Raw genomic sequence first — 7,385 nt, forward strand, 5'->3', positions numbered from 1 at the left:
CATTCACATTCCAAATGTTTGACATCTGAACGTGGTGGTTTTTTTCGGTTTTAATTTATTTCATGAGTAAAAATTTCTGAGTCAAAAATGAACGCAATATTCTATGCAGATCGGTTGTCTTTGAACTTCACTTCGTGGAGGTTTTGATAAAAAAAAAAGATTAATGCATGCATTCGTTATTATTGATTCTTCAATGTATATAATCATACGATACGGCTTACAATATCATTCACTTCACTATCCCTCAAACAGTTTCACTCACAGTTTTGTTAATAAAAAAACGGGACCACAATCTGAACATGCACATACAGATTAATGTATTTTTATCTCATTTTATTACAAATCATGTACTAATAACAAAATAATTTACTCATTATGTTCTTTGCTATAATATTTTGGGCGAATCGGGGTTGGGGCTACATGTCCAAAGATAACTAGTGATCGTTGCTCTACTGATACACGTGTATACATACACGTGTTAGTTTCTTGTGTATTCTGTGTGAATTGAACGGTTTTTTGTCTCTTAAGAAACAATAGACCTTACCTACCTGTATATTGGAAGACGACCGTGAAGCACACACCTTGTACACAAGCCACCCCTCTCTCTCTCTCTCTCTCTCTCTCTCTCTCTCTCTCTCTCTCTCTCTCTCTCTCTCTCTCGTGTGTTTTAGGTGACTGAGAAAAATAGTTATGAACGAGTCGATTTACCTAAGTATGTCTTAAGATACTATGTATAGCCTTTGAACTTGCACCTAATTATTAACCCAAAAGTATTATTAAAACCTTGCAGTCCACTTTAATTATTCCAACTGATAGAGCAAGGTCGCCATATCATGGTTTCTGACTCTTATATCTGTATTTTTTATGAATCTATATGAAATTGAAGAATACTAACATTTTATCCTTATATATGTATATATCATGTACACGCACTTAATAAAAAAAAACTATTTCTGATTAATAAGCCATCAGTTTTTAATTGGTCAGACTTACGTCTCTTCATAAAACGTGTATAGTCCATTCATAGCCGTAAACATTGAAACATTTGTGTTACTATATATCTTCGAGAAGCTTATAAAATATACAGAAAAACAAGACTTATTTTGTAGGGGAAAATATCATTCATTATTATTTACGAGACAGTCCAGGCTTATAACCAAGAATATTGACATAATTTGAATCACTTTACAACGTTAATCAATAAACCAGGGTTCTTTTTTTTTCTCCATTAAAAACTGAGACCATAAATCGTAAAGTTTTAACCCGGTCACATTTTCATCAGCTTGGAAATATTAAACGAACTTAATATTGAATGATAACCTCAAAATAAAGCATATACTGAACATGTAGCTGTAACAATTATACCGGTATATTGATTGTGTTGAATATTGAATCAACCTAAAGAGTTCTACTGCATGCTCTATAAGTCTGCTTTTTTTCTTCTACGAACAGAATAAGTCATCACTGGAAGGTTAAGCGTGTATTGGGTTTCAAAAGTCTATAGTGGGGTATGATTGAGTCTATGTTAGATTTTCTTGTTAGAAAAAGCCAGGTTTTTTTTTTAAATATTCAAACTGATACCCCCTACCCCTCTTTCCCTTGAATGGAATAATTATCCGCTACACTGATATCATGCAAAGTAAAATTTTGCTACAGGCTTATGAATGTCCTGTGTAATATTTGATTTTGAAAACGCAGCGAAACAGAATCAGAATCTAGAGATTTAGATATAGTTTGGTGAACTAGGCAGTGAAAGTCTTGAGATGAAAAAGTTTTTCAAGATGTAAACAGTTACGAACATTGTACAGAACTAATTGTGTACGAAAATGTAAATGCACTTTGCTTAAAAAGTCTAACATTTCCCCATATACATTTACTAGAATTAATAATTTAGGACCATACATATTTATAAAATCTGGAAAGCTTACACAATTTAAGTACGCTAGCCTGTTTGTTTAAGAAATACATTATATAGCCTTCATACACGGATAAAGGTTATGCTAGTCCACTTCTCTAAAGAAATGAAATTGTCGAATTGCATCTTTTGAATTGATTGAGTTGGTGTAAATATTAATTTCCATTACATGTCTTGAATTTTGTATTTACATGTTCACCCAACACAGTATTTACAGTTTGACTCCATACGTATTTCTGAACTTGGTATAACAGTGCATTAATTATATATATTCACATCAGTATACTTTCCTTCTTATTTCAGACACCACTTTTAGATCGTATGAATATATAACATAAGATATTTTGATTATACGTAAAATACATGCATATTTTAAGGGTTCTTCGAAAAACTAGAGACCATCTTTAATCTTAAAATTCGAGCAGAGACATACAAAAGTCATATACATATAACAGTACAGATGTCCCTGATTCGAGTTTGTAATATATCTTAAACAGTTTCTGTTTAATTAATTGCAACAAAAGAATAAGGGTATGAAAACACTAATACAGTATAACGATAACTATGTAAAAAGCTGAAGTTTTTCAAGAAATAAAAATAAAAGACATGGATAAATGATTAAATCAGCAGGCTTACAACTCAGTGTCTCGGCAGGCGTAAGCAGGGTAAGAACTCTTTGTCTTCTTTACAGACTTTGAACATTTTTAATACAATTTTTTTTTAAACAGCGACTACTAAATAACCTTTTATTTCGTTGATCATGTATTTAGTTAGGAAACATAAAATATCAAAGAAAAAAAAATTATCTATCAGATAACAGGCAGGCATGTACTCTTCTCGGCAGGCGTATGCATTCTGCGTAAGAGTTATCTATTTTACCGATTTTTACTAATTTTGTGTTAATTAACGAATTTAAAGTCAAGTTTTTATTTCTGTTATCAATTACTAAGCTAGGTAAACTAAAATATCAAAGAAATAATTAAAATAATCCATCACATAAACGGCAGGCGTATACATTTTCTTGGCAGGCGTATGATTTCTTCGTAAGAGCTACCAGCTTACCCGATTTTTACTTATTTTGTGTTAATTAATTAATATAAAATCAACTTTTGATTTCTATTATCATCTATTTAGTAAAAAGAAATAAAATATCAAAGAAAAAAGTAAAATAATCCATCAAATAAACGGCAGGCGTCTAGATTTCCTCGGCAGGCGTATGAATTCTACGTAAGAGTTATCTATCTTTACCAACATTAAACATTTTTGCTAATTTTGTGCTAAATAATCAATATAAAGTCAACTTTTTGTTATTATGATACTTAATTTAGTTAAGTTAAATAAAATATCGAAGAAAATATTAAAATAATCCATCAGGTAAACGGAAGGCGTGCGGTTTTCTCTCGGCAGGCGTGTTTTCCTCGGCAGGCGTCGGCAGGCGTGTTTTAGTATGACCGACGTGGATTTGATTTTGAACGCTGAGAAGACCAATCGCCACATAAAGGTTGCTAAAGCTCAAAAAAGGGATAGTGTAGTGCGAACGTGGACGCTCTATTGGGCAGATCAATCACATATTTTGATATTACAGCTGAAAAATTCTCATCGGAGATGGAGGAAGATGACTCGACGCCAGCAAAAGCGATATGTCCAGGTTTGACTTACATTCATTGATAGAGTAAAAGTATTTGTAATCTCAGCAGGATTAAGTTCGTCGAGACTGAAAGTTTTTGATAGACGTTTTTTCAGATTTTCAGTTTCGGCGAATCTTGCTGAGACTAGAGTAAAAGTAAAATTGGTATGGACATCATTAATTTTTTCTTGTATAAATGCTATGGCGTTGTAATGCACAAGCGCAAGCATTGATATGTAAGATACCTATGCCTATCAAAGTAAGCATCGTACATATTCGTTAGTAAAGCCCCAAGCACCTGAGATGTAATTTCATAATAAAAAAAATAATTATAATTATATATACAAGTCTTTGACAGTATGCCACTATGGTTCAATACACATATCAGAACACAGTAGAATTCTTTATGTCTCTCATTTAAATAGTTAAACTTAATTCTAACATATATCAGAATGTGTATCATGTCGTCACATGTTTCAGATAATCAGATGTTTCCAGTAGTCGATTTTCAATGCATGGTTCAAAATGATGTCATACCACACATACGAAATCTCCTGTCGTCTCTATGCATATTCATTAGTCAAATTATCTGGCATTCAATTTATATTTATACTCTATCCCGAGATTTTGCTTCCACTTCTTTTCGCTTGATACTTCGATAATCATAAATACCTTTGAGTTCAAACTACGTTCATCCACTATTATAACAAATGTCCAGATTATATGTTTTGAAACGCCCCCTCTACCTCTTCGGGTTTCAATACACATCCCAAAATAAAAAGTCTGCTGAGATTTTGCATTTGCATTGCATCAGCCATAAATAAGCCCAGATGATAACTTTGAAAAATTGTGTGAGGTGTTCGGAGTACTTCCGAATGGAGAAAAGATGTAAACATTTCCCATTATAAATCTCTGTAAGAAATTTGTTTTTGTTCCAGTGAACTTTTATGAGTGAAAAATGATAATTTGTCAATTAAGATATCCTGTATATTTTCCCTTTTATCGACTTCAACAGCATTTCTGTCACAGGTATGTGTATTTTTATTAAAAATAATCAAAAAGTGATGGAAGCAGTAACTCGGGACAGACTATAAGCTACAAGTTGAGACTGCAAATGATGATGACTTTGATTTTGTATCAGTAATTTCTGATGCTATATATGAGTGAGGTTAAAAATGATTTAGTTTTGATAGAAATTGTAAACTGACAGCCATTATGTGTGGGGTTAAGAGTTAGACTATTGGAAACCCATGACGTCTGGAGATGTATTTTAAAATAGAAAGACAGATTGAACACTTTCTGTAATGATGTACACTATGGTATACACATTAACTCATAATTTACATATTGATAGCAAAATAAATTTCAAATAGGTGTGAAATAGATGTCAAGTACAATGTCAACCTCAGATGGTATCTTTTTTTCCCGTTAAAACACCTGTACAGTGTCTGGAGCTTTTATGTGACTTTCAGTCTTTCACAATAATGCTCCCTCAAAAATTACTTTTCACAGCCCCATGCCCTTCTCCATGTTAAAATATTTGCATTTATCTGATTGGAGAACATGTAATTTAAAAGTAAAGATTTCAGAAGTCATTGTCTTATATTAACTATTCCTCTCTTAGTAAATATTATTATGTTTGTTAAATCTGAGTTAACCTTAGAGTCTGTTTATGCCTTTATAATATCAAGTACACATGCATATATTTTTTTTACTGATCAACTTTGCAACCAACTGGTGTTCCATTTAAAATTCTCTCATGGTGCAAAAATTCCTGATTATGTAACTTAATATTACAGATGTTGACCATGAAGAAGTTGTCCAAATGTCTGATTGTGGTTGGAGACAGTGGAGGAGTTTGGTGGAATTAGGGATGTAAGCAGATACGCATTTAAGAGAGCCCGATGGTCGAGGCCATTTTTAGACTGTATTGATCTTCTAATGAAGAAGAGCTATACATAGAAATATGCTGGTTGGCAGAATAGATAGAGAGAGTGAAGTCATGACGGTTTATCAGGTATTTGATAAATTACTAGTACATAAACTACTGGGTAATTTCGTTTGGTACAGTGTATCACTGTGATTGGTTTAAATTTTCATGGATTTCAAGGGTATACTCTTTCATATCAACAAATTAAAGCCCCCATACAGTAAGGTAAAAGTTAATGCATTATTCCATATATATTTTGACTGAATCCTTAGTCCCAGAGATTATCACTGTGCAATATATTTTTTGTCATTTATTTTATTCTTTTTAATACTCCTAGCATGAGTGTGCCAATTGAAAGTCTTTCATTCATTTAAAACGTTTGTTTATTATATCAGTAAATTCTAAATTATATAATTTTTGAATGCCATGGAAATCGAACCACATGTAGTCGAATAAACCCTGAATTGTCCGAGGCCTAGTCTTTGTGAACCATAAATTGTACATCCTAAGAAATCCTTGTGTTTGAATGTCACAACAGTTTTTAGATATTTCTTTATGTATAAGTATTTAAGTTGATGCTATACCCCATCTTTCAGGTCATTCATCAATGATTGGGACATTTTCTGGAAAAATAGAAAACTTTTCAACAAGATCGAAATCCTGTCGCACATGTACTTTGTCTCTCAATTCCAAATCAACACCTCCTCCACATGATTGCATTATCAACTGGAACGGAAAGTTCTATGAAGGCCATGGAGAGTGACATGATAGAAGAGATGGTCAAGGATGTGAATGATGGGTCTATTTGTATAAAGACAATAGTTGGTGATGAAGATAGCACAATGATTTCAAAACTTCGGACAAACATTGACACAAATATTGGTAAAACATTGGATGCTTATCATGTGAAGGAAATCTTAATTAAGGAACCATCTATATTGTGAAAAAATAACACACAACTTTAACTTTCAAAGTCATACAGTATCTCAAAAGATGTTTATACTACATCTTTGCCCAAATAAAAAGCAGATGTTGCAAGGATAAGCCAAGGATGTGCTCTTGTCTGCTTCAATATTTATGTAATAGATATATAATAAAATTGTTGATAGCGTTCGTTCTGGAGCGGTAATTGTCAGCTTCATTAGTTATGCTAGATTGGTAATACATGTAACAATGTTGAAAGGGCTTTTGATTTGGGTGCATTATTTGTATAAGTTTGTTGATCTATTACATTGTACATATACATGTGAGGAGTTAAATGTCCAGTATAAACTTGATTAGTTTAAAAAAAAATTCATACCATAATATATGGTTGTAACAGTAATGGACGTTGTTCTGCCAAAATAGCTTAAAATTATATTCGGCATTTGTACTGTGCATTTTGTACATGATGTAATGCTGATTGCTGATTTCAATCTTTTTTTATGTTTCAGAGTTGAAAAAAATAATTATAATACATGTAGCAAATCATAAATTAAATATTTATTTGTTTATACCTACTAGAATTATTTTGTTCCTACCTGGTATAGTGTTATAAGGTGCAAATGGTTTAAAAATTTGTAATTTAGCAGAGGAATTTCAAGTTAAGCAGAGGAAAATTGAGATTTAAATGAATAATTTTTTACTTTTTTGTTGAATTTTATAAAGTACCAGCATTGTAGTAAAGATATTATTAATTGACTCAATGTTTATTGAACAAAAAGTTGGTATTGATTATTTTATCTACACTAGAATAGTGATCAAGTGAAAATGGCGCGAAATTGTAAAAACAGACCAGAGTAAATTCAGATTGCAATATCTTTTTATCTAAGTCATTGACATATGAGTTTCTCCTTTTCCAGTGAAAGCATAACATTTGTATATTTCGTTTAAGTTAAAAAATAAAACTTCCAATTATATCAAAACAGATTTTT

General features: G+C 31.8%; 1 pseudogene; it reads left to right on the plus strand.

Moving 5' to 3' along the window:
- Positions 1-3,437: 3,437 nt before the first annotated feature.
- LOC128179253 (uncharacterized) lies at positions 3,438-6,869 on the plus strand (annotated as a pseudogene).
- Positions 6,870-7,385: the final 516 nt, after the last annotated feature.

The sequence above is a fragment of the Crassostrea angulata genome, chromosome 4 (genome assembly GCF_025612915.1).
Source record: "Crassostrea angulata isolate pt1a10 chromosome 4, ASM2561291v2, whole genome shotgun sequence".
NCBI lineage: Eukaryota > Metazoa > Mollusca > Bivalvia > Ostreida > Ostreidae > Magallana > Magallana angulata.